Source organism: Pleurodeles waltl, chromosome 2_2 (genome assembly GCF_031143425.1).
Source record: "Pleurodeles waltl isolate 20211129_DDA chromosome 2_2, aPleWal1.hap1.20221129, whole genome shotgun sequence".
In the NCBI taxonomy this organism is placed as follows: domain Eukaryota; kingdom Metazoa; phylum Chordata; class Amphibia; order Caudata; family Salamandridae; genus Pleurodeles; species Pleurodeles waltl.
The window spans coordinates 1077113458-1077128157 of NC_090439.1; positions in this window are offsets into that span (position 1 = coordinate 1077113458).

The window sequence follows — 14700 nt, forward strand, 5'->3', positions numbered from 1 at the left end:
TTACGTACCGTCACCCTTGCAGCTTCATTTTTTATCAATACCAGGTACTTTGTGCTAAAACAACACATCCTATAATTTCCATGGAGTAAGACTCTTTTTACTTTAAAAATTCATATCTTTACTTGTGTATCTTGGATTTTTGTTGTTTTGTTCTTGTTTGGTTTAGATAAATACTGGCTATTTTCTGGTGTGGAGCCCTTTTGTGGTGTTTTCACTTTGGTACTGTGTGATTGTACAAATACCTTATACATTTCCTCTGCGATAAGCCTGAAGGGGGGTGAGCAGGGCTTATCTGAGCTGTGTATCTCCCTTACCATGATTAGACTGAGGGTCCATTGTTTAACAGGGTGTAAACTGACTGGCAACTAGAGACCCCATTTCTAGCAGCAGGAATGCACCTTATTTTTACAATACGGTGCATTCCTGCCCTTTCCCCCTGCGCTGGTTCAATTTCAGCATCCTACAGCCATCGCAGACACCCTGGCACCATGGTGCAAGAGTGCCTGTGCTGTCAGCAGAATTGTTTTTGTACAGGAAGGTGCACCTTCCTGCACATAAACAATCCTGAAAGGCGTTGTCCTCTTTCTATGTGTGCGGCAGAATGCAGCACACATGGAAAGAGTAAAAAATAAGGAGAAATAAAAAAAGTTCTGATTGGTATGTCTCACTGTGGGAGGTGCAAGATTTTGGCGCATCCCCGGGCTTTCATGGTTTTGTAAATCTGGGCATGTGTCAAAACCTATGGGTGTTGTATGGAAACACTCATCACAATGCCCATGGAACACCTTCTGAGATCAGTGTAAGGCAACACAGCGATTTGCGCTGACTTGCCTTGCTCCATATCTATGAGGCCATTCAAAGACATGCAGAGTGTGGCCTCATAGATATGATTTTGTAGTCTGCACCGCCGGAGCATCACAAAAAGTGATGCTCTGTGTTAGACATTTCATCCTTGGCCTGGTCTTCCTTAACTTTTTGCCTCTGTTTCCCAGGTTGTTTGTGTGTGCTGGACACTGTTTTTGCTGTTTTTGTTACTCTGGGCACTGCTAACCAGTGCTAAAGTGCAAGTGCTCCTATACAAAATGTGTATGTAATTGGTTCTTCCAGGATTGGTACGTTTGATTTACTGGTAAGTGCCTAATACAGTGCACTAGAGGTGCCCAGGGCCTGTAAATCAATTGCTACTAGTGGGCCTGCAGCACAGGTTGTGCCACCCACATTAGTAGCTCTGTAATCATGTATCAGACCTGCCACTGCAGTGTCTGTGTGTGCAGTTTTAACCTGCCAATTCGACCTGGCAAGTGTACCCACTTGCCAGGCCTAAACCTTCCCTTTCATTACATGTAAAGCACCCCTATGCTAGGCCGTAGGTAGCCCCATGGGCAGGGTGCAGTGTATGTTTAAGGTAGGACATATACTAATGTGTTTTATATGTCCTAACAATGAAATACTGCTAAATTCGATTTTCACTGTTGCAAGGCCTATCGCTCTCATAGGTTAACATGGGGGCTGCCTTTAATTATGATTAAAGTATAGATTCCCTTTGGGTGCGTATAGATTTAAAAATACATCTTTTAGTAAAGTTGATTTTAAGATTGTGTGTTTGAAAATGCCACTTTTAGAAAGTGAGCATTTTCTTGCTTAAACCATTCTGTGACTCTGCCTGTTTGTGGATTCCCTGTCTGGGTCAGTTTGACAGTTGGGCTGGTTGCACCTCTCTCTAGACAGTGACACAAAGGGAGCTGGGTTGAAGTCTGCACATCCCGATGAGCCATCTATGCTAGTGGGGAGGAGTGGTCACTTACACCTGAAAGGGCTGTGCCTGCCCTCACACAGTGCAGTCTCCAACCCCCTGGTGTGTGTCTGGGGCCTGCCCTGGGCAAGGCAGGATTTCACAAACAAGAGAGACTTTGCTGTGAAGTAAGCCTACTTTGAAGGGCAAAATGGGTATAAGAAGGGCACCCAAAACCACAGACTTTAGATCACTTCTGGAAACCAAGAGGAACCTCTGCCTGGAGAAAAGCTGAAGAGCTGAGGAAGAAGAGCTGCCCTGCCTGTGATTGTGCTTTGTGGAGCTAACCAGCAGTTGCTGCCTCTGCCTGTGCTAGAGGACAAAGACTGGACTTTGTGTGCCTTCCTGCTTGTGAAGAACTTTCCAAGGGCTTGAATTAGAGCTTGCCTCCTGTTGTTGAAGTCTCAGTGACAGCAAAGACTTCTCTCTGCCAGCACCTGGAGCATCTGCTGAGACTCCTACCCCACCAAGTGGTGCCCATCCAATTCCTGGGACCCTGAAAGGAGAAGCTGGCAGAACAAGAGTAAAAAATCTACGCACAGACCGCCGTGCAGGGAAAAGATCGATGCAACTCCGAGACGCAGCTGAAAAATTGACGCGCTGCCGGCTTCGCGGCTAAAATCGACACTCGCCTGCAGCGCAGCTGGAAGCTCGACGCACGCGACTAGATAAACGATGTGCAGCATCTCTGACGGAGGCTGGTGAGATCGCAACCCGCTCTGCATGATCGAATCATCGTGCGGCAGCATTTCTGACGCAAACATCGCTGGACATGTAAAAACGACACAAGGCCTGTCTGGACCTGAGGGTGCTGTTCGGATCGATGCATCGCTCTTCTGCGGAGAAAAGAAATGACGCACCCCCGACCCGACGGAAGGAGAAACGATGCAAGGTCTCGCTCGTGAGTGATATCGACTCATCGCAAGCCCCTTTTGATGCACACTTACCTGTGCGGGTGATTTTTGAAGCGCCCAGGTACATTTCCACGCTAAGATTATTAGCGTTTTGTCTAAAACTAAATGAAGACTATTTTTGGTTTTTAATTGATAACTTGACTTGTGTATTGTGTTTTTTTGTCGTTTTGGCCTTGTTTTGTTTAGATAAATATTCTCTATTTTTCTAAACCTGTGTTGTGTTATTTTGTAGTGTTTTCACTAAGTTACTGTGTGTTTTGGTACAAATACTTTACACCTAGCACTCTGAATATAAGCCTGCCTGCTCGTGCCAAGCTACCAAGGGGGTGAGCGGGGGTTAGCTGAGGGTGATTCTTTTTTACCCTGACTAGAGTGAGGATCTTTGCTTGGACAGGGGGTAACCTAACTGCCAACCAAAGACCCCATTTCTAACATGCTCCGGCAGCGCAAAGGGCTCATAAGTATGCCCCAATGCCTCTACGTGAGTTTACCTTGTGTCATTTCATTTTATCCCACCGGAGACAAAAAGCTGTGATAAAAAATAATTCCCATGTCTATTATATGACAAAAAACCCAGCCAGTGAAGTCAGGGGATATATTATTTTGGAACATCATCGACACACAAGCATCTTAACGCTTGTCATCAGAGGCAATTTAATGCAGCCAAAACGAGGAAGGACTCAGAAGAAATGACCTTAACTTCTGCCACTGCATTACAGCATACCATCCCACCTGGCAACAGATAGCCACAGGAAATCCTGCAGCAGGAAAGAGATGCAGGTGATGCATGCATCCCAATTATGAGCTTAGACTGCCTTGCCTGCAAGACATTGATCTTGGCTGATGAATAGAGCGTGCAAACATCAAGAACTCAAGGGGTATATTAAAGAAAAGTGGCAGTGCACACAGTGCAGCACCACTTTTCTTGCTCCCTTTACCATTCGCCTACTGCCACCATGTATTTAAAATACGGCACACCATGACGCAAGGTATGTGGCAATAGCATCATTTTTTATAACGCTATTGATGTACTCTGCAGGAGTAGTGCCAACATTTTGGCGCTACTCATGCCGAGTACATAAGTGGCCATTGTAAACAAAGGTGTGCCCCCTTTTAATGCCTGCTCTGAGCAGGCTTTAAAAGTGCCGAAAAAAATGAATGCAAGGAAATCTCTTGGATTTCTGTGCACCATTTTTTCAGCCCCCCTAACTGGGGAACGCCCCCTTTGCATAAATTATGCCTAGTGCAAAGAGTTTCAAAGCATTGTGCCACTTTGTAAATATGGCGTGGGATTTTAGCCTTGTTTGGCCACACTAGCGTAAAGAAAAAATTAATTACACTAATATGGCGCAAGGAGGCGCTAGGGGCTCTTAAATTGCCCCCAAGTCCTGTTACATCAGCAGATGCGCAATCTATATATTTTTAGATAATTCAAGTTCTTATTCTAATGTGCCAGTAACATTTTCTTTTTTTAGCATCCAAAAAGTGAAAAAACGAAAAAAAACATTTTAAAAATTATGGGTCTTAATAGAACAAACGTATCTGGTTTGACAGCTTTTATAGGAATTGATGCTGTTTGTTTTGTATTTTAGAGCGGCTGAATGAGAGTTAGTGAAAGTGACATATGTAAAGAGAGATATGTGAGTGAAACTGTGCATTAGACAGTGACAGTCTGGATAAATATATAGGCAAGTGAGGGAGAAGGACTGCATTGCGGCAGTTGCCTGAAGGGCTTGGTCTACGGTCAGACCAGGCATCTCTCACCCATTGTAAAAGGCCTTTGCCTGACCCCTTACCTCATCATAATTACAGAGGTGCTATACCCACCCCTTTAATACATTAAACGTAACATAGAAGCAGCAACATTTTTATGAAATCAACAATTTTTATAACTCTAAAAAAGAGGTTGTAAAAGTTATGTAATGCTATTGTAATATTATGTTGAGGGAGGCATGCGTTCAAGTACTGTGCAATTTCCTTTATTTGCCATTAATATTATTTGAGTGCTTTTTAGTAACTGTAAAGATACTTTTTATGAGAGAATAGCTGTGCAGTTCGCCTTTTAAAACATAATAAAAGGCATTGATTTCAGTGACTTAGCAAGAATATTTCCTTGCTTGAACCAGAGTCAGCTTGGGCCGCCATATTCCTAACATGGTGCATTTATTGCTCCTTGGGGCTCATTAGTTTGTGCCTCGAAGGGACATTCGAATTCTTTAGGGATCAATAGGTAAATGATTGCTTTCATCCAATTATTTTCCGTCCCGATTTTATAGGAAGCTCCTTGTTTAACTCACTTTTAATGAGCGAGGGTGAAGTGCTCTGCGATATCTTACTTCCTGCCCTCTCTGGCAGGCGCACTCCGGTAGCACATTTACATTGGGCACTTCATTTCCTCCGAGGCAGTGCTGAGTTCTCCAGATCTTACTCCTGTGTGTCTCCTAAACTATATCTCCAACTTCTTTGACAGGTTCTCCTCTCAAACTTGAGGCCTTGTAGAAGAGTCACTAAGCAGCATTAGCATCAGTAGAGCAAGAGGAGATGGCAACCATTCTTATTTCATATACCTCTGTAAACTTTCCAAGTTTTAAAAATATCCGTACCCGACAGTCACCCTTTCTTAAATTGTTTTTTTTAATTAAAAAAAAACAAAATGTTGGTCACGGATGAAATTTAGTGGCCATTTGCCTTTAACTTGCAACTGAAAAGCAGCTCCATAATCAGGAAAGGCAGCGAAACTAAAAACATTCAAAATGACAGTCACCAAATGTAATGCCTCCTGTCTGCACTCAAACAGAGTTTCTACCCAGCATGGCCATGTTGCAAAGGGGTCTGTGTCAGCTCCAAAGTTCATCTTCACAAGTGTCCCATATGGAATCTTCTACGGGGTATACCGCCTGGGGTCTTTTTTAGGGGCATATTTATACTCTGTCAGTGCCAGATTAGCGTAAAAAAAGTTACGCAAATTCGGCACAAACCCTACACCATGTTTATACCTTGACACCCAAGCTCGCGAATGCCAAAATTCCGCTGTGTGCATCATTTTCTGGATGCGTGATACCGCCTTGCGTTAATGACATGCAAAGTAGGCGTTCCCGTCCAAAAAAGTGACTTAAACACCAATGCGCCATATTTATCCTACCCCGCAAAAATCCCGCACGGCTGGGAGGCGGAGTCGGAAATTGACGCACAGCCCGATTTGCATAAAAAAATAACACCTGCGTCAGGGCAGGCATTAAAATGGGCAAACACACTAGTATTTAAGGAAAACACACAGAAGCAACATCAAAGCTCCAAAAGGAAGACATGGAGGTGCTATTCATCCAGCATGCACGAAGATGCAGAGCACAGGACCAACTGCAGCAGCTTCCACTACACCAGCAGGGACCCCAAAGGCAACACAGAAGGCAGGAGAGGATATTCAGGACCAAGACAACCCTTCTGGGACTCAGGCAACAAGACATCATCCAGAGGTACAGACTCAACTGGCAAGCCATTCAGCAGCTGCTGCGCCTCATTGAGCCACAGTTGGCACCCAGCTTGCAGACACCCCACCTCATTCCACCAGAGACCAAGCTGCCAGCTGTCCTCCGCATGTTGGCAAGTGGCTTGTTTCAAACCACTGGTGCCCTGGTTGCCAGGATCTCACAGCCCTCATTCTCTGCCTTCCTACCCAAGGTATTGGATGCCATCATCTCCCTCACACCCGCCACATCAGCTTCCCCAACACACAGCAGAAGCAGCAGGAGACCAAACAGGGCTTCTACCAAATCAACGACTTCCCACACGTGCTTGGTGCCATCGACTGCACACATGTACGGATTGTGCCACCTGCTGCAGCCGAGCATCTATACCGCAACAGGAATCACACACACCATCAATGTGCAGGCCTTTGTCGATCACCGGGGTTTGATCACCAACATTGTGGCAAAGTATCCTGGGAGTGTACATGATTCATTCACCTTCCGCCACTGCACCATCAATCAACACTTCCAGGATGGACGATATGGAAATGGCCTACTTGTTGGTAAGTACAGAAACCCAGTTATATACACACAGCACAGCAACACTGTAGGACACACAACACATACACCGCTAAATTGACACATGGTCAGCAAAACACTGAGGTTGTGACACTGCTAGGCATGTTTGATATCCTCACCCAATGGGATACACACCTATGGACAAATGACAGATGCAAATAACAACAGATGCCAATCCACAGACACAAGGGAACAATTTAAAACCACACAGTAACAATGACATGGCCTTAACTGCAAGTATAACCTGGAAGATTAATCTTACAATATCACACCAGTAACACTCAATCACACACCCTTCCAAACAATATGTACTGTGTACGGGGTATGCAATGTGTTTCACTGCAGGTCTAATGCCATGACACACATAGTATGATGATGATGATGACTCTAATGAATGGGATATGGAATCATTGAGGCTCTACCAACATCTCACATCACTCCTGGGCTGACATTGCCCACTACCAATAAGCAACTGGACTGTGCTAAGAACACATACTGATGTGACAATACTGCAAAGTGCACATTACTACACATATGGTTTGAGACAATGACACAGATACACAACAGATGTACAGGCATATGGACCTTCTAACAATTAAACCTTCAACCCCACAACCAAGTTGGCCAGCTTAACTGGACCAGGAACAGTAGTGTAGGTACATGTTTGAACATGAGTCAACTTAGTGAGGGCAGATAAATAGGTCTGCATAGAACTTGTCGCATATGGGTTATTTGTGCAGTCAATTGTCAACACATCAGTGCTGCTAACTTATGGAGATGTGTTGTAAATTGTCACCTAGCCAAATCAAAGGGCCTCACTGATGTTTAACAAATTCTATTGCATATGTTAAATTGGATGGGATGTCCAGGCCATATAGATGCAACCGTGTTACCACCATTGTGGAATTGATTCTGTGTATGGAAGAATCATGTTACCCCCAGTTAAGACACATGGACACCTCTATCACATGACACAATGCATGGTAGTACACAATGTACTGCAAGTCTACAAAAATACCGCTGACATCCGGTCAATCAGCCAAACACCAGTTCAAATAATGAAACATCCCAATGCTGATGGTACATCCTAGAAGGCAGGATTCCACACAATAACACAAACACAGATGAGTCACAGACAACACAAGAGAACAACTGCCATGCAAAGTAATAATCATGGTGCAAGCCCCATCAACATTTTTCACTCATTTTCTCTTTCAGCTGATCAGGGGTATGCGATCCAGCCACGGATCATGACCCCATTTGCAAACCCAAGCGCAGCATCTGAGCGTGCCGATAATGAGGCACATCGGAGGACACGCACCATAGTAGAGAGGACCTTTGACATCCTGAAATCAAGATTCAGGTGCCTCTACATCACTGGAGGCAGCCTCCTATACTCACCTGAAATGGTGTGCAAGGTCATTTTGACCTGTGCCATCCTGCACAACATTTGTGTAAGGAGGAACATTCCCCTCTATAAACCAGACCCACAAATGCCTGAAGAGGAGGAAGAGGAGGATGTTGTTCATCAACATGAGGGGGACCATCCGAACACTGCTGCAGGATTGCGTCGGAGACAACACATTGTACAAAACTTCCTTTAACTCTACTCACCATCACCACTGTCTTACTATGTGTCATTAAACACCTAATGTAATAACTAAATCATGGTCTGGGTAATTATTTATGCATCACATGATCCCTAGGATTCGTAATCAGAGTTTAGCCTCATGGAGCATTGCAGATATACAGATTAGGATACTGAAAAAGGCACATCACATTTGATGGGAATGAATGTACACCCAACTTCACACACAGTGTAAATGACATATATCCTGTCCATTTCACATTTGAAGGTCAATATCAGAGGACCACGGCTATGCCACACATCCATGTTGGCAACATAGTTCATTACAGCATATGGCACACAACTGAGACACCATCACTCATAAGGTAAAAAACTGCTTCATACATGAGGCAGTGCATGTGCTATTGAATTGGTAACAAGAATGTATGACCAGACCCTTTACAGCAGTAAGTGTGACATCAGCTATCTTTACAAGGAGTATGAGTGACAAAAAGTCCATGTAAGCTGCAAATGGATAGCACGAGTGCCCCAGGTGTGACAAGCATTGCACACAAGACATGCCCTGCGCATGCCATCTCAGGTTATAAGCCCTGCCCCTGCCATGTTTTCAGTCTCTCCCCACCCTTCTGTAGGGGGCCCTGTAAATGGACTATTTGTACCCTGATAATCCTTTATCTACATACACCCAGACTCACATTCTGACTCCAGTGTGCTTCCCTCATCTGTCTGCAAGGACTTCAGGTCAAATAATGCACTGCCTGGTGGTCTGTAGGACCTGTAATCACCTGTCCGTTGCTTCCCATGTGAAAGGTACTGTTGGCCCTTTCAACTTGATTCTCACCTACAGGACTTGTGAGAGACTGAAGCAGCACACACCTGTGAGCACTTCCATGCAGACCAAACATTTGAACCTGCACTGCCCTTGCTGCTGCTTGGAACGGCTTAGAAGCTGCCATTTTATGTATATCCTTGTTGTGCATTGCCGTATAAATCACTTGTGTAACACAGGCTTTGGGTGATGGTGTAACGTTGCAGCCCACAGCACAAATACAGTTTTCATTGTCCACAGTGTTGTTCCAGCTTTTCCCAGTCAGAGTCTGCTCACTGTGCATTTGCATTGTTCATGTTAGTTCCTGACAGAGCCTCCATCCTGTTAGCCTGATTGATTCCTGTCTTTGTATTACCATAAAGGTTCCCTGTGGCAACATTTGTCTCATAGCTGCTTTCCATGCCCTCACTTTCCTCCTGGGTTATTGTGTCTGGTAGATCTACGATGAATCCTCAAATAGATTGTATAGCGTAACCAGTTTACTTATCGTATCATGGTCTTGGACATGTCTTCAAATAGCCTAATCCCGGCCCTATCACTTGTTTGGGTTTCATGTATGCATGAGTGACAAACAGTGACTGTGTACCATGGCTGTATGCATGGAATGGGTATGGTGCATCCAGCACAACAAACAACATTTGCTATTGTGCATGAAAGGACAAAACATGTTTGTGCCCTGACGGTCCACACACAGATTCACATTGGCTGCAACCCAATGATGGTGCTTGTGTGGTGACTAGCCGTGAGATTAATAAGCACAGAGGCACTGATGTTCCCGGTTGCAGTGGGAATTTTAGAGGCTACCCTGTGTACAAATGTTATGATTAAACCTACTGGTTTAAAATGACTGATCCATTAACTTTGTGAGCACACCAAGGTTGCCCTTTTGTCAGTCTCAGAAAACTTCAGCAGTGCCATAGCTGGACTATCCCCATGTGTGTTGTCGATTCCTCTTTGGCTTTCGTTCAATTCTGCTTTGAAGAAGCCCAATAATGACACAGGGTACACATGGCCACACACTTGCACCGGACACCTTTGTGCAATTAACCACTGGAAATAAGTGAACACATGCTGCTTGGTCTGCTGGTCCTCCACTGCCACAAACAAGAGAAACATAGGTCATTTATGTGATTCAAACTGTGGAGTGACATTACATTTTTGGATTGGGTTTGGGACTCTGTATCACAAACACTGTACATACATAGCATTTTTCAAATGCCTGACTCATAGGTAGTATGCAAACAAGTGACCAGGAAGTGGTATCCAACATTCCAGTACATGTGATGGCTTAGTCTTGCAACGTTGCCATTATCAACCATCCTCTATCTATCCTGTGCATAGTTTGTCATGGGAGATGCTTTTGTCCCAAAAGTCAGGGAAGTTCACACAGCATTGGTTGCTACGTGTATGACAAACACATTTCCTGACTCATTTCCACACTGAATAGCATCTGATGATTATCCACATTTACAACACATGCACACAAGCACATTTATGAAAAAATGTCTTGTGATGTTCACACGGATGCCCAACTAAAATTGAAATAGGCAATTCACAGACATTGACATGCAGGCAATGAGTTAATGTATTAAGTTGAGTAGCCTTGCTATCCTCTATTGACGCACAACCTGCTCAAACTGGGTAATACCAATTGTATTCCCAAAGTTTGGGTATCTATTATGTCGGTGAAGAGTGCTAATCCAGTACAACAACTAGAGGATCATGTTCCACAGTAGTGTGATTTGCCACATGTGCCCAAACACTGGAATGCACAATGCAGGTGCAAACAGTTTATCTCTGTATAGTTACAGCTGTCATGTACTATAAAAATGTGAGAAATGACCCAAACGCAGTAAAAGACATACATTTTGATGCATACCCGTCAAAAAAGACACACATGCGTCAAAAATTGCCGCATATGTGTAGAAAAATGGCACTCACAGCCATGATACATCCATTGGCCCCGAGCGGTAATTCCTACACTGTACCCCATGAAATTGGTTACCAATGCTAAATATTTTGAACTATGGATGTGGGGTAATTTTTAAGCATTTGCGTCAAACAAAATAGACGCACAGACTGTAAGCGTCATAATATTTGGATGCATCATAATAAAAACGCACTGCATTTGAGGCAGGAAGTGATGTAATAGGAGATCCTGTTTACAGAATTGGTACAGTGGGTGTACTTTCACTTTCACTTTGCAGTCTGTGATTTTTCTAATCTGTGTGGCTGTGCTTAAAGTTTTGTCTGTCCCAATTGTGCTTTTGTCTCCTGTGTGCCATCCTATTTGTCATCTGTTTTATTTGTAATTGTCTCAGTTGTTCATTGTAAGTGTTTATTTGTCATATTTGGTGTCTAATTTTGTCTTTGAACTGTTGGGAGTCGGTTGTGGGTATTGTTAGTTTGGGGATAGTTGTGCTGTTTTAGGGTTACTTTTATTTCATTTTCCTCCGTCCTTTCACTTTATTATCCTCTGTACCCTTTTTTTCTCCTATATTTTCTGTCATGTTGGGTAGGCCACGTCTTGGGAGAATGGGTGAGGAAGAGCTGGTGGCATTTATTTGGCTAGTGTGCCACTTCCTCCCCTTGATGATCGTATCAGGTGGCAGGGTGATATAGGGGTATCACACAGAGGCGAGGAGGCTCCGGTGGTCAAATGTGTTGTACCATCTGCGTCGCATCTTCAACACACCATGCAATGACCACCAACTAAAGCACTGCTGGGCTGACCTTGTTGCCAGAGAGCAAGACCTGCTGGACCACCTGGGTATTGTGATTGGTGGCCCTGTTGGTGAGTACAATTCAGAGTAATGTGCACATTTAAATGCTCTGTAGTGACATTAGCAGATTTGTTGATATGCTGCAGGCAATGTTTTTGGACATGTGGAATGCAAGTTAAACATACAGTGGCCCTGAGTTACACAATAATTACTACACATTACCGTCATTTGTTGACGCAACAGCTGCACTAACTTACAAAACACAACTGGATCTTGTAAATTAGTGCTGCCTTCATGTCAATAGATGATGTCTATGTGGCTCAAACAGATGTTTTATCCATGGTCTGTGAGTGTACCAGGAAAGAGATGTTTTTTACAAGCTAATTCCAAGAATTTATGTGTTCCCCAATTATTTAGAATACATGTCTGAACTGTATTCCGGCCCATATGTACCAATTTCTTTCTAATCTTCGGTAATATCTTAGGCTGATAGTTTGACTTGGTTGTGCCACAATTAAATTAGGAATGAATGCCAAAGTAATGCACACAAGTTCATATCTAAATGTTTGGTGGTACTTTCCATAGCTGTAGCATCTAGCATGAAGCAAATGATACAAATTGAGGGATAACAACTATCCCTGGTCCTCTGTTCATTGTACCTGTGTTTTGTATAAATTGGTCTTGGGCACAATAGCTGGAACAAAGCTAATGCATTTCCCATCTGTGTTATTCTATAGTTATGCACTTCTCATAAGTTATGGGGTCATCATAGGATACCTGACGTTGGGGAATGCATGGTCACAATGTATTACCTACATGATGTTGTGCAAGGGACCCCTGACCAATTCCATCATACATTTAAACTTCCCTAATACTAGTTTACGTTTGGTACACCCCTGCTGATCTAGTGCAGCATATGTACAATAACTAACTTCCCAGTATGGAGGCTATCACAGACATGGGTGTATACTAAGATCAGAAGACCAGCATTCTTGTGACTGCTGCCATTCCGAAGGTACATACAAATTAAAACCTACATCATCATGATTGACACAGAGGTACATTTGCTAAACCATGTCTCATTAATGTGACAGTGTCAGTTTGCTGTATACCCGCTGATCTCGCAACTTGGCAAATGTAAGATGATGAATGTGGCTAACTGTGAATTCCAAAACCCATTATGGGTACACAGGGCAATGAGTGACACATTTCAGGTGCAATGACTACACCTGTGCCCATGCATTCTGTCATGGATGACCACACTATACACTGTCAGCATATATTTCATTGTTGTATTAAGATATAAAAAAATGGCCAGTCCAGGAGTAGTCATTGCACCTCAAATTGCCACCAAGTAACGCACAGGATCCCTGCCATTATGGTGTCATAGGGTGCATATGTGGCTCAGGGTACACTGTTAATGTAGCATATGTAACCTACACACAACACAGGCCCTACATGTAAGGGACCATAGAAAGCATAATAAATCATGACCTTCAATCAACCCACACGAGCATCACACAGTAACTGATTGTCCCTGAGTGACTGGTATTGTAGTGCTCCAGGAATATCGCTTTGCATGTCTCTCATTACTACAAATGATGAGAGAAGTACACTCCATAAATGAGTCTGCAACCAATTGATGGAGCATGTTTGTCACCACATGATAGTTAGGGCCACTGCATGCGTGTAGATGTGTGTGTATCACTCACTGGAGTGAAAGGGTCTATATATGTTTGCAATGCTATGTATGTTGGAGTATCATCATGCCTGAGAGGCTGGACTTTCAGATATAATGTCACACACAGTAATTTTATTTGAAAGTGTTGTACAGTGCACAGACATTGAGCACATTTCACCCTTCCATGCTTTACAGGTGGACCTGCCCGTTACACAATTGGCGAAGTGGCTCGATTTGCGGACCCAGACATATCCAGTAAGTGTTGATGTGTAGGTTCTGTGTTGTGGTTGCAGCTGTTGTGTGATTGACTCCTGTGTGTTGGACACATAGCAAGGTATGATGTGCTGGCACATGATCTGATATGTAACTTGACTGGAGTTTCACTTTTTTTCCATATTTGAGTTGGACAATCAGTAGTGCACAGTCATATATTGGGATTGTAGTGCAGCCCTGTAGGCACGGCCATGTGAATAGGGTGACATTTGTTGTTAATATTTTTATAAAGAAAATTTAGCAAAGGGCCACATTCATGATTTAGTCAGCAAGTCAGACCCTGAATCTCACAGAATAGGGATGCCAAAGTCTTACCCACAGATTTGAGCCTCCCTGTTCACTAATGAACGTTTGACTGTATGTTTCACTTCCTAGCAGCATGTAGCTGCACATGTTGTGCTACGTGTATGTGGCACTTGAGTACAATGTCATAGGTGTGCATGCAGCTGATGCCCAGATGTGTGCTTGCATCTATCTGCTTGTTGTAGGACAGGTATTAGTGGTATCAAATGATGTTGACAATTGTCTGCAATTACAAACATAAATGTGGATGGGATTGTCCAAGGTTTGTGTCTATCCTAGTTGGACACCCTCCTTACCTGTGGTGGACTGACTAAACCCATGTACAGCTGCCCAGAGCTTCCTGGCTGTCCTTGATGTTTGAAAGTATGTGTTGCTTGTCCATCCCCCCTTGAGGCACAGGCTTAGGTTTATGAAATGTGTACCTAGGTATGATGATCCAAGTTTAGTACACAGACATGTAAATCTGTAAATCACTTGTCCAAACCTAGGATACCCACTCTTGATTAGCAACTGCATACCATCCTGGCAATTCCATTTACAAATCACAGATCTTG